This window comes from Nannospalax galili, unplaced genomic scaffold (assembly GCF_000622305.1).
Source record: "Nannospalax galili isolate Female #2095 unplaced genomic scaffold, S.galili_v1.0 scaffold140, whole genome shotgun sequence".
In the NCBI taxonomy this organism is placed as follows: domain Eukaryota; kingdom Metazoa; phylum Chordata; class Mammalia; order Rodentia; family Spalacidae; genus Nannospalax; species Nannospalax galili.
In genome coordinates, this window is record NW_008352267.1 from 9,991,368 (window position 1) to 10,005,665 (window position 14,298).

Consider the following 14,298-nt stretch of genomic DNA (forward strand, 5'->3'; position numbering starts at 1 on the left):
GAAGATAAACTGGTGGAACTTCATAGTGTCATACTAAGTAAAGTAACACAAATGTAGCAAAGCAAGCAATGTATGTTCTCCCTCAGTTGTGCATTGTAGCTCCAGTCCCTTATAGGTGAGTATATAAACTCTCATGTAACACCAGGAGCCAGGAAAAGGAAAAGGATACACAGTGGTAAAGGAAAAGAAAGAACGTGAAAGGGGAATAGTAGGGAATAGATATTATCAGGGGGGAAGTGGGGAAAATGGAGTGTTCTGCCTGGAGAAGATGAGGGACAGACATGCAAAGGCAATGGTTTTGGCAGGGAAGTCAGGAGACCTAGGATGGTGGGAGGTATTATTGGGGGGAAGGTAGCGACTGTAACCCAAAAGCTCCTTCAAAAAGCTGGAGTTGATGCAGGGCGAGCAAGGGTGAAGCAGAGCCTACTGAGAGCAAGGGATGGAGCCGCCACCATAACAAGCATGGGTGAACAGCGTGTGAGGAAGTCTGTGGGCAGGATGTGGATGGTGTGTGCCTTTCAAATATGGAAAAGGAAAAGCCTATAAGAATCCATGTTTTTGTAAGTCACCCCCCTCAAATGTCATATAAACTCTGCAAAACCCAAATAGAATGTCTTATGTCAGTTTGTCAATCCTTGTAGGACTGGAGACCTTGAGTGGGGGTGAGTCTCCCAGTGAAAAGGGAAAAATTTAGCGAAACAGTGATAATGGTGGTACTGGGACTAGTGAGGGAGGAAAGAGGCCAGATGGGACAAAAGAGTAGCAATGAATGAATCCTCGGGAGCTAGGATAACTAGTGGGAAATGTGGTGCTCTGGAAACCCCATGAGAAATGCACATACAGTGCCTGAACATTAATGTCTATGTATACCTAGGAGCTGCTTGGCAAGGAACACAGTACCATATAGAAGAGACCTGCTATTTAGTGGTTGGTGAAGGTGGTCCAGGAGACTACCAACATGACACAACTATTGCTAAACCTCATTGTTATCTCCCAGAACTTATATATAAGACCCTACTGCTGAAGACAAGATATAATTCAGATACAAGAATTGAATCAATGGAGCAGGAACTGCCCTGGAAGCCCTTTAACTGAAGTTTGGCTATCATAATGGTAGATGATATGAAGATGACCAAGAGAAAAAAAAATCAATTAGTGATCCAATCCATCCCTAAAGCCTAATAACCATAATCACCAGCATGGGAAACTACCACTATTGGTGCAGTAGGGGCACTACTATCTGGGGGACAATCAACAGCTATCTAATTGGACTTAAAGCCCTGTCAATGGAAGGAAATTCATGGGAGGCACTATAAACTCAACCAAATATACATAGCAGTAGAGACCATAGATCCTAGAGAAAACCCCATCTCTTCCATATCCATAGACAATGACATTTCCTACTACATGCTAAATATGGCTCCTTATATTTACAAACAAGCATATCATTGATCACTCATCAAAGAAGCTTATTTTTGCAATAGATGGAGGCTACTGTAGAATTGCACAACTGGTCAAACACTTAGAGCATACCTCTGAGAGATGCTCAATACTAAGTGACACATCTAAAGTTGAACCTCTAAAACTAAAGATGATTGGACCACAGCAGTACAAGGTATAGAGAGAAAACTAGTGCACCTCTCAATTTTCACCAGTAAAGCTTCCTTATACAACAGAATATGATACACCCAGAAGACCACAACTGGCCAAGTATTAAAGAACAAGAGAGTGCAGAGTATGGACAAGATTCTTATATGGAACCTCATCCACTCATGCATAAGGACCATTGTAGAAGAGGAGGTGAAAAGATTGTAAGAGCTAGAGTTTATGAATACAGGGAACCAGAGGCTTTCAGGTCACTGGAAGCTTGCACATGTGATCTTGTGGCAATGGTGACATTGAGCACAAGACCCATGCCATCTCAATTAAACAAGGGCCCAAAGGGGAGAAGAGAAATAGGTGGTGAGCTGGCACTAGACTGAGAACTATTGGAGTTTGATTGTTGCTGAGTGAGGGAGAGTGTGCTTTACACAAGATCTGTAAATGGGCTGATTAGACTCCAGTGAATGAATTTACACTGAAGGACATTTGAGTACAAATACCTGAATGGATAGGACTCAATATGTATGGCAGAATCCATGAGGTCTGCTGAGGGAATGGGGTGGCATAAATGGAGGAAGGGGTGTAAATTTGTTGAGAGTTCTTGTATGAAGTTACAAAGCCCAATAAAAAAGAATATTGAAAAAAAGAAATCCAAATTTTGAAAGATGAATGAATAGATAAAAATTATTTAAATATGTTAGCTGTCCATATAAAACTGGATGAAAATAAATTTCAGGTGAGTAAACCAAAACACGTTTTTTAAAATATAACTCGTATGCAAGTTTAAATTTACAAGCACATAATGACAGAAATTTTTGATTTGCTAGAAAACAATTAATTCAGAAATCTCACAATATGTCATTGCACATTCAACAGTGTACGATAATTTGAAATATCCATGTTAATATGCTATTATAAGAGAAAACAGAGTCCAGTAGCATATTTTAAACTACCATGCTAAAATAACTTTTTTTAGTGAAAATATATTATCAAATATTGGCTATTATATTAATATAATATAAATGTTTGTGGAATTCTAAAAAATAATTTGTCATCCTCTTAATAATTAAAGAATCATTTGTAAATGCAATATCAATTTTCACTACAATACTTAATGTAACCGGAAAATTCCTCCCTCCAGTATGATGGCAAGATATAGTCCCACCTCCTTCCTACACTCTGCAGAAGGAGTCAAACAAACGGAAGGCCATACCTCTCCACCCAATCAGTTGACCTTAACTACTTCAAGGTGAGGGCCTAATAATATATAAGCCAAGAAAGCCATGAGGCAAGACTCTGTCCACTTTGTGTGGCTGTCAGGATGCCACGGGATTTATGTTTGGGTGTGGACTTTCCAGCACAGCCATGAATGGGGGTGGGGTGCCCACTCTTCTGTAAGTAAACCAGCACCCCAAGCCCAATTAGCAAATCCAATAAACTCTTTAGGATTTTCCAAATGGCAGTTTTGGAGAATTCTTACCTTGGGTTGTCATAAGGACAGTGAGAGGCGGGAACCAGATACCACGTGTGCTTTCAAGCAGTGAATTTGACTTTACAGTTAGTGATTGTATTAGGTAGTTTCCTCAATGCTGAAAAAATACATAAGAACAACAAAAGAGAACAAGAATTTTAGGGCCTCATGTTCTTAAGAAAGGGTGCAGGAAAGCGTGCAGGAAAGACTATGGTGGCTGAGCAATTTGTTTCTGTAGTCAGGAAGTAAAGAAAGATGAATACCTTCATCTAAGACCTCACGTGTTGTGTGTGATGACCACTTGACTGAAGAAGAGAAGACATGATGTGGTTTTCAAATGGTTCTGTATACTATGAGTACACCACCTGGAAATGAACAGCTTCCCAAGAGATCCCAAGAGAACACCAGTGCAACAAACTCTTCAAAATGGAAAGAACTTCAGCCAGTGCCCCTGGGTGTACATTTTGCATAAGGAACAATAAATTGTCATACAGTCAATTTTAAAATGACTCATATCTTGTAGCCAATCAAGTACCTGGAGGGTGATATTATTGGAGAATTCAAAAATATTGATATATCGTTCCAAGTGGGCAAACGATCTGAAAATACCATGTCCCATGAAAACTCTCAGGAAAACTGGTTTCAGAAGAAGACTTCAATTATCAAGTATATAGAATTCCAAATATGATTCTGTGGATACTATTCAGTCTCTTTCTCCAACATCCTTGCTCATGTTTGATTGGCCAATAGGCAAAGTGAATGTGGTTGCAGGGATGAAAGGTAAGCATGGAGTCTGCAACATTCACTCTGTTGAACTGGCTACAACTGCTGTTTAGTGGCATATTATTACAGCAGCAGTTACTGAATTCTAATATAATACCATTCCCTGGGATGATCATCCAATGACTAGATTGCAAGTTGGTTATATTGTACCAATTCCATCTTAGAAATGATAACACTTTGTCTTTACAGAAATATGCACTCATTCTGGGTATGGATTTTCCTTTTCTGCTTGGCATGCTTGTGCAGAAGATTGCTATTCATGGACTTACACAATAGAGCACAATGATATCCCATAGAGTATTGTTTTTCATTAAGGAATTCACTTCAAGCCAAAGAAGTGAATCAGTAGACTCACAGTAATGGAATTCATTGATCATATGTTCCCCATCATCCTTAAGCAGTTGGTTGGTTAAGACTGTGAAACAGTAATTTGAAGTTGGAGCTGTGGTACCAACTTTGTGTCAGCATCTTAGGCTGGGCAAGGTTCTCTAGAAGGTTGGCTAAGCTCTTATTAGTATTAAAAACATGATGGTATCCTATAGTCAGGATTATTAGGACCACGAATACACACATGTAAACAAGAAATAGCTTGTTGGGCCACTAGAGAAAAAATTGCTTCCAGTTTACAATACCTTATTCTCTTTTGGCCTAGAAGTTTGGTTTCCAGGGGAGAGAATGCTTCTACCATCTTGAACGACTTTGATCCAGAAGCTAACTTTGTTTCTTATGTCTCCCAGTCAACAGACTAAGAAAGGAGTTAGTTTTAACACAGGTAAGTGATCTGTACTACAATGGAGAAATGGGACAACTACTCTAGAACTGAGTTAAGGAAGACTGTCTGGGGTGTAGAAAGACCTTCAGGTTTTCATTTAATGATAACATGGGCTATCATTGAGGTCAATAGAAATGACAACAACTTAAACTGGCTCATACCATGTACAAATGATATAAATCAGATATAAATCTAAGACTTGCTGATATGTTGGCTGAGTGGGGAGCGAATATGGGATAGGTAATAAAAGAAGATAGAGGTACAATCTATGGTCATGTGATCATTTACAGAAATGAAAATTTCTATGTGTGCTTCTTTCCTATTTTGTTAAGAATATATTTTTCCTATTTATGGACATGTATTTTAAGTGAATAACCATGTTTTCTTCCCACTCCTATTCCATTGCAATGTCATATCAACAACTGAATTAATATCTTCACTTTAAGCATTATTAAATCTATGTATTCACAGTTAAGTTATGGACTATTTAAAAAACAAATCATTCCCCAAGGGATTTCCCTATTTAACTGGAAGGAAGACTATGTGTCATAGCTTATACATGGTTATTAATGCAATGTATAGATAGGACTTTGTGACTGCCTTGATTTGGAAATTAAGCATGATGTAAGTTGATTTTCAGTGTCAATTTGATAAGGAGTGGACTTTTGATTGCTTATCCTCATGATCAAATTGGTAGGATTTAGAGTCCTCTAGAAGACATATTTGTGAATACACTTATAGAGAGTATTAATAGAGGGAGGAAAACCCAATGTCAAATTGAACACCACTTTGCAACAGATAAACAAAATACACAGAGATCTGGAAGGGCATATGTGTCTGTGTTTTGTGACACTATTCCAAAGGACATGTGAGCAGAGTTTATATATCCCACATAAGGAACCAAGGACAGACCAGAGTTCAACTTGGAGAACCAATGAGATTTTGGGCAGTTACTTACACAGGTATGGATGAGCAGTTACTCACAGGAGCAGAAATGACTCAAAGACAGCTGTATCTCTAAAAGCCCACTCCAATATGGGTGGCAGGACACAAAAGCAGGAAACTTAGAAAGTACTTCTCAACCGGCAGGCAGCACAACAGCAGCACAATAGGTTGGGGGAATGCCCCTTCTAGTTGGCTAAGTTGTTCTGAGCCTCTTCAGGAAGTTCAGCTACTCTTTGTATCTTCTATGCAGCTCAGCTTGTCTGAGAGTATTTCTCAGTGTTGCTTAAGGCAAATATATGCTTTAGCAGAGAGAAATCTAGTGAATCTGACCAACTTCAGGAACTTCCTGGGGCTATTGTTTACTTCCTGAGCTTAAGGAGAATTTGTAAAGGATAAAATGTTTTACCTCTGCTTAGAACATCCTGTAGTTTATCACCATTTAGAACATCATGCTGTTTGCCTCCCTTTTAATATCCTGCTGCTTTACCTAGAAGGCAAGGGCTACACAAATGCCTGCTGCCTTTGCGTCTTCATGAACAAACTCCAGCCTTACAACATGGACTCAATTCCACTGATTTTCTAGGGAACTTCATTTTACAGCACTAAATTATTACAACTGAGATATCCAAATTCAGGGAGTAAACTGCTGTCAGTTCCATGTTCTCTTTTCCACTGTTCCAGTGGCTGTTATAAAACTACACAATCCCTATCATATCACCAATAAGGCAAATCGTATCTGTATTCCATGTATATTTCACACATGCCTATGCCTATGCCTGTGTGTGTGTGTGTAATTGATTATGTTGATGCAGTATCAAATGAATATATAAGAAAAATATAGATTTTAATCCTTGTATTCACTATCTCTGTCAGAAGAGTTCAGCTGAAAAGTTTGTGGTTAGGATGCTGGCACACCTAGCTAAGCATGGGAACGTCATACCCTCAGCCTCAGACAGCTGTGTAAAGCACCTGCAATTTCCTGCCCTTCTTTGGATACTTTTAAACTGTTTTGAGAAATGGAACCATACTGTGATACTTTTGAATAGTATAATGCTCATGTGTATATAATGCTATAAAATATGTGAATTACCCTTAATCAGGGCCCAGATTTGAAGGCTTGATCCCGTTGGGCAAAGCTACAGCCTAGAAAAAATACCTTCTTCCTGTACACTCTCATTGTCTTCCCTGACAGTCCCACATTTCTGTTGGATTGGCCTGGAAGGAGATGGTAGAGTTCACTTTTTGCCTCCTTTGTCTCTGGGGCTTAGTCTTACTCAGATGCTGGAGGATGACCTCAAAAAGCACGGCAGTCTTTTTGAGCCTATAAGAGGAATGACTTACCAGTGTCTCAGAGATGCTGTTCTCGAGCACACCATAACCTGAGACAGAAAACAGGAGCAGGTGTTTAGAGCAATGCTTTACTGAACAGATAAGACCTGGGTCCAGTAGATTCCAAAATTGGTGGAAGAGGAGATTGATTACCTTCATATAAGGAAGTCAGTGCCTAAACAATCTCAGGGGATACCCAGGTAGTCTCTGGTCTAGGTCAGTGACCAGGAAGGACAAAACAGTGACCAGTTTTTTATTGTCAATCTGGGGTTTTATTTCTAGGTTGAGGGAGGTATAGAAATTTTGTCTGAAATTGACTATTTGAAAATGTGTGAAAATGTACACAGGCAGGACGGAAAATGCAAATCCACAGGAAATGACTCCTGAACTCCACAAATGATTCAAGCAAAGAGGTCACATAATAAGGGACACTCACCAGAGGGCCAGGAAACTCCAAAGAGGGGAGGCTAATATTAATTTAAACAGTGTAAGAATAGCTACTGTTCTAAGAGGTCCTAATTCTTTGGCTGTGGTCACAGCCATGTGTTGTCACCACCCAGAGTAGAGTCTGAGAAAGGGCTCTAAGTGTTGACATGAGTCAAGGGAAAAAAGCATTGGCTGGATTGGCCTTTTCCAGACAGGGCTCCTTTCCTCTCTGGACCATTGACTTTACTGAAGGTTTGCTAATTGGTCTAAAATTTGAGAGCCACAATCTTAATATGACCAGTGCTAGATTTAGGAGAGCAGAAAAGAAAGTAGTTTAAAGTTAAGAAATAAGAACCAGAGCCAGACCTGCAACAGGCAAGGAATATGTCCTTTAATTCAGAGGACACAGTGAGGACAGAGGCTTTGCCATGAGAAGAAGGCATCTGCATCAAAGGTGGCCTATTTGGTTTCTCCATTGCTGTGACAAAACATTCTGACCATTATCAACCTCAGGAGGAAAGGATTTATTTGTCTTACATCTCCCAAATCATAGCTCATCAGTGAGCCCAACATAGGAATTTAGGGCAGGGACCTAGAGGCAGGAGCTGAAATACAGGCCATGGAGGAATATTGCTTACTGGTTTACTCCTTTGGCCCTTGCTCAGCCTGCTTTCTTATATACCATAAGCCCACCTGCCCATGGGTGGTACCACCAACAGTGGGCTAGGCCCTCCCACATTACTAAATCGAGATGATGTCCCATAGAAATGGCCACAGGCCAGTCCAATGGAGGCAAATTCCACAGTTGAGGCTCCCTCAACCCAGATGTGTCAAGTTGACACTAAAGCTATCCATCACAATTGACCCCTTGTCAACTTGACACACAAACACAGCTCTATTAAACCATAACCTTTCAATTTCTTGTCCCCAAGACACAACTTTAATATCACAACGTGAAACAGTACAACTTTAAAATCCCCACAGTCCTTAAAAAAATCCAAACTCCTAAAAGTTCGTAGTCTCTTAACTGTGGGCTCCTTAAAATTCCAAAACAAGTATTTTCTTATTTAAAAGGGATGAATCGGGCACACCTATGAAAAACCAATGTCCAGCAAAGTAGTTCAAGGCTGGACACCTGGGATTCACTCATGATCTTCTGGGCTCCAAAGGGTTTTGGCAGCTCTACTTCTCTGACTCTGCCTCCCATAGCTCATACACCTCATCCTACAGACCCAGGTCAGCTCCATTCCACCTCTGCTGCTGCCCTTGGTGGTTGTCCCATACTCCTGGCATCTCTGAAACCTGGGGTCTCCACTGAAATTGAAACTTCACCCTCAACAATAATTTATTCTGCCTTCTCGGGGTGTCACACCTCAGATTCTCAGTCCCGGGGTCTTCATTACAACTGAGGCTGCACTTTCACAAATGGCTTTTCCTGGTATGTCAGTGAGCCAATCCCCAGCTGCTCTTTATGACCCCTCATGCTTTCAACATCAGAACCATGGAGGAGATGCTTACACATTACCAAGTCCTGCATTCAGCTTCAGTTGCAGGCTCAGGTCCCCTCAGTGCATTAACCCTGAGGAAATACATCCCAGAAGATTTCACCACAGTGATGCTGGTCTCTTGTTATTTAGAGCTGAATCTTCAGTCCCAGCTAACCCACATCAGCTGTCCCAGTAAACTAAAGGTTTTACTTCAGGCTTTGGTCTCTTCTTAATCATAGCTGATTCTTCAGTCCCAGTCAACCAGAAGCCACAGATTCTAAATTCAAAATATCACACGAATAGCCCTGATAGTTCCCTTTGAAGCTCCACTAGCCAGGCTTCCATACTCCACAACTCTTTCAATATAACTGTTCCAAGATCCATAGCAAATTCTAAGCACTCAATGGTTTGTCCAGCCAAAGTCCCAAATGCTTCCACAGTCCTCCCCCAAACACAGTGGTGAGGTCTGTCACAGCAATACCCAACTCCTGCTGATGGAATCAAATAAAAGCCCCCCCCCAGATCAAAGTGGATTCAAACCAAGTCCCCCAGGCAAAAGAAAGTACAAGGAAGTAAAATGAAAAATCTAACTGCCCAGAAAGAACATACCTTTTCATGCTCCTTGCACAAGTTGAAAATCACCCGAAACTTCCCCCTTCCCACTGCTGCCGGCCCCTTCCCACTGCTGCTGGTTTTGGTTTGTGGTTTTTGCCTTTAAAAATAGCCAGTAAGCTGAGTTCAGGGCTGATGCTGCTTTCTCTCTGAGTGAGGCAGAAGCCCGTTTGCGCAAACGATTAAATCCTCTTGCTTGTTGCATCTCCTGGTCTTGGGACTGAGTCATTGGGGTGGGACCTTCCGTGGACATTGGGTACCCCAGACTGGGGGCCCAACATTTGGGGGCCCCCAGACCCATTTCCTCAGATCAGCAGGAGGTAAGGACAGACGTCTTGTGGTTTGTCTTGGTCTTATTGTCTGTCAGTCATTTCCTGTTCTGGGAATGTTCCGTCTGAACATTTGTGCCTGTACAGGACCTGTAAGTCTGTATTCTGGGAATCAGCGGGAGTGGCAGACGTGCCCAGGGACCCCTGGTTCCAACACTCTGATCTTTATGACCACAGTGATCTGGAGTGGGGAGGACAGCGTAGCTTTCCTCTTCCCGGGAGAAGAAGGGAGATTGGCTTGGCTACTCCCCTCCAGGTCTGTACTTTCAGTTTTGAGTCAAAAGGCACGCTGAGGATTTTGTGTGTGTGTGTTTGTCTGTTTGTCTGTGTTTGTACTTGAGAATCCTGAAGGTAAAAGTGGTGAGTGTAGTGTCTGTCTGGGTGTAAGAAGGACCGGTCCATACGAATGTGATTTAATGTGGTGTGTGTGCATGTTTGATGGTGTGTTAATATCTTAAAAGAGAAAGGTCTGGTTTTATATTTTTCTCTACGCTCTCTATTTTAAGCCTTCCCTTCCTTTTTCTCTTTCCTTTCATTCTTGGCCCAAGTCTTCACGAGGGACCGTTAAAGGCGAAAGAGCAGAGGTTTTCTGGTCAGGGCCACTCCCTGATGTAAGCCAAAGGCTCTTAGCCCTCTTAGCGGACCCCGACTGCCTGCACGGGTGGAGACAGGACAGTTTTTCTGTATCTCCCTTTTCTTCTCCATCTCTTTGTGGCCACTGAAAAAGCCCCATGGGCACGGGTCGAGCAAGTAAGAGCCACAGGGTGCTCACCACTAAAAGACTCCCATGAAAGGAAAAGGGGGTCCCAGACGTGAATCCCAGATAAATTCACTTCCCCCACAGAAGAAAAACTGGGCAACAATAGGAACTCGTCCACAAACACACTCACTGGTCATTATTGTTTGGAGTGGCATCTACATATCTTTCTTGTCTCCACCATGGGTCACTCATTAACTACCCCTTTAAGCTTAACTCTAGAACACTGGAAGGAGGTTGTGGAACGGGCCCATAACTTATCACTGGAGGTCCAAAAGAAGAAGTGGCAGAGTCTCTGTTCCTCTGTATGGCCCTCTTTTGAGAAAGGATGGCCAAGGGATGGGACTTTTGACCTTGCTACTATCTTGCAGGTTAAGGAATACATTTTCCACCCAGGACCACATGGACATCTGGACCAGGTGGCCTACATAGTCACCTGGGAAGATTTGGCCCAGAACCCCACATCCTGGGCACGGCCGTTCTTACCTCCTAGGGGAACTGGAGAGACTGACCAAGGGCCCTCTACCCCTTCTGCTCCCCTGAGTCTCACTTCCTCCCTCCTGCCCCTTCAGTCCTCCCCTGAGAAGAAGCAAAAGCCAGTCCTCCCTGAGGACCAAGCCTCCCTAGCCCTCCTTGATCCTCCACCTCCCTATCCACCTGCGTAGGCACCTCCATCCCAAGATCTACCTTATCCCTCTCCTGATTCCACTGAACCTGAAAAATCCCCTCCTCTATCTAACAGACTCCGCTTAAGGAGGGATAGAGGGGGCCCCTCTGATGGAACCTGGACTGCCCAGGTTTTTCCCCTTCGAACTGTAGGGGATCAGATCCAGTACTGGCCTTTTTCATCCTCTGACTTGTATAATTGGAAGACTCATAACCCCTCTTTTTCCCAGGATCCTCAGGCTCTAACTGCTTTAATAGAGTCTATTCTCCTTACCCACCAACCCACCTGGGAGGATTGCCAACAACTCCTCCGGGCACTTTTAACTATAGAGGAAAGACAGCGAGTCATCCTGGAGGCCTGGAAAAATGTCCCCAGGCAGGATGGGAGACCCACTCAACTCCCAAATGAAATAGACGCAGGATTTCCTCTGACCAGACCCAACTGGGACCCTGAAACCATAGGGAGCGTCTCCATCTTTATCGCCAGACTCTGTTAACAGGTCTCAAAGGGGCCAAAAGGTGCCCAACCAATTTGACAAAGGTGCGTGCTATAACCCAGGGGGAAAATAAAACCCCCGCAGGGTTCTTAGAGCGCCTGATAGAGGGATATCGGATGTACACCCCTTTTGACCCCACAGCCCAGGAGCATCAGGCAGATCTTATTATGGCCTTTATAGGACAATCAGCTCCTGACATTCGTGGTAAGCTCCAACGGCTGGAGGGCCTTCAGGGGTACTGAGAGAATCTATAACAAGCGAGAAACTTTAGAGAAAAGAGAGGACAGAATCAGAAAAGAGCAGGAAGCTAGAGAGGATAAGAGAGAGAAAAAGAGAAAAGCTAGAGAAAAAAAAAGAGAAATAAAGAATTAAGTCAAATTTTGGCCACAGTAGTTCAGGGAACAGGACCAGGACCAGGTAGGGACCTGGGAGACAAAAGAAGGCCCCGAGTGGATAAAGACCAGTGTGCCTATTACAAAGAGAGAGAACATTGGGCTTGAAAATGTCCAAAAAAGTTAAATAGGCTTCAAAAGAAGACAACCCCAGTCCTGACTCTAGGGGATTAGGGGAGTCGGGGCCAGGAGCTCCCCCCTGAGTCCAGGGTAACTTTAAAGATGGGGGGCAATTGACTACCTTCATGGTAGACACAGGAGCTCAACACTCGACAACACTGACAACAACCGAGGGACCCATAAGTTCCAAAACAGCCTGGGTCCAAGGGGCTACCAGAGGGAAAACATACAGATGGACCACAGAAAGAAAAGTGGACCTTAGTACAGGATGTGTCTCCCGCTCATTCTTACTGGTCCCCGACTGTCCATATCCCCTTCTTGGGAGAGATTCACTCTCTAAACTGGGAGCCCACATCCACTTCACAGGAAAGGAAGCTACTATAAAAGAAAAAGATGGAGCTCCACTACAGGTGTTAACCCTGCGGCTGGAAGATAAACATCGGGTTATATGAGGGACCGGTAACAAAAACTCCTGGTATATCTGATTGGCTAAGTAAAATCCCCTCAGCATGGGCCGAGACAAGAGGCCCAGGACTAGCATGTAACCAGCCTCCAATAGTGGTCACACTAAAACCATCTGCAACTCCGGTTTTAATTAAACAATACCCTATGAGCAAAGAGGCCCGAGAGGGAATTAGAGCCCACATTCAAAGACTTTTGCAAATGGGCATACTTCACCCCTGCCAATCCCCTTGGAACACCCCGCTGCTCCCTGTAAAAAAGCCAGGAACAAATGACTATCGGCCAGTTCAAGACTTAAGAGAAGTCAATCAGAGGATAGAAGATATCCATCCCACTGTTCCTAATCCCTATAATCTCCTGAGTTCTTTACCTTCCAGTCACAGGTGGTATACGGTACTTGACCTGAAGGATGCGTTCTTCTGCCTAAGGCTGAGCCTGGTTAGCCAGCCCATCTTCGCTTTTAAATAGAAAGACTCTGAAGCTGGAATATCGGGACAACTAACCTGGATGCGACTTCCCCAAGGATTCAAAAACTCCCCTAATCTGTTTGATAAAGCTCTACATCATGACCTGGCTAACTTTTAGGTAAGAAACCCACAGATTATACTCCTCCAGTATATAGATGACCTCCTCTTAGCGGCTGAGACAGAAGCAAGCTGTTTGCAAGGTAAGGAGTCTCTCCTATTGAGACTGTGGGAACTTGGATACCGAGCCTCAGCAAAGAAGGCCCAAATTTGCCTACAGCAGGTAAACTACTTGGGGTACCAGCTAGAGGGAGGACAACGATGGTTAACGGAAAGTAGAAAGCAGGCGGTAGCCTCTATTCCCCCACCAACTTCAGCCAGAGGACTCAGAGAGTTCTTGGGAAGCACAGGATTCTGTAGACTATGGATACCAGCTTCGCCGAGATAGCGGCTCCTCTATACCCTTTAACAAAGAATGAAATGCCTTTCATCTGGGCTGATGAACACCAGAGAGCTTTTGACAAAATAAAAAGAGCGCTACTGACAGCTCAGGTGCTAGGATTGCCAGACTTGACAAAACCTTTCATCTTATATGTAGATAAGCATAAAGAAATGGCAAAAGGAGTTCTTATTCAGACCCTGGGACCCTAGAAAAGGCCAGTGGCTTATCTCTCAAAAAAACTGGACAATGTGGCCTCTGGCTGGCCCCCATGCTTGAGGATTATGGTGGCAATAACATCCGTGGTAAAAGACTCAGACAAACTCACCATGGGCCAGCCCTTGACTATTATAACACCACATGCGGTGGAGTCTATCATTAGACAGCCCCCTGACAGATGGCTGTCAAATGCCAGGGTAACTCATTACCAGGCACTACTATTGAATCCAGAAAAGATCAAGTTTGGTAGCCCTGCCACCTTAAACCTTGCCACGCTGCTACCAAACCCCGAGAAAGACACTGAGATTCCCCATGATTGTCAGCAAATACTTCCAGAGACGCATGGGACTAGGAAAGACCTCACTGGCCAGCCCCTAACAGATGCAGATGCCACCTGGTATATGGATGGGAGCAGTTTCCTGTGAGACGACACTTTCTCAGGGTGGGTTAAAGCTTTCCCCACCCAAAATGAGACAGCCCAGACTGTGGTAAAGAAACTGATTAAAAACATCTTCCCTCAATTCGG

The 14,298-nt window shown here is 43.3% G+C and overlaps 1 pseudogene; it reads right to left on the minus strand.

The window, feature by feature from the left end:
- Nucleotides 1–377: 377 nt before the first annotated feature.
- LOC103746851 overlaps nucleotides 378–14,298 on the minus strand; it is a 44,035-nt pseudogene continuing 30,114 nt past the window's right edge.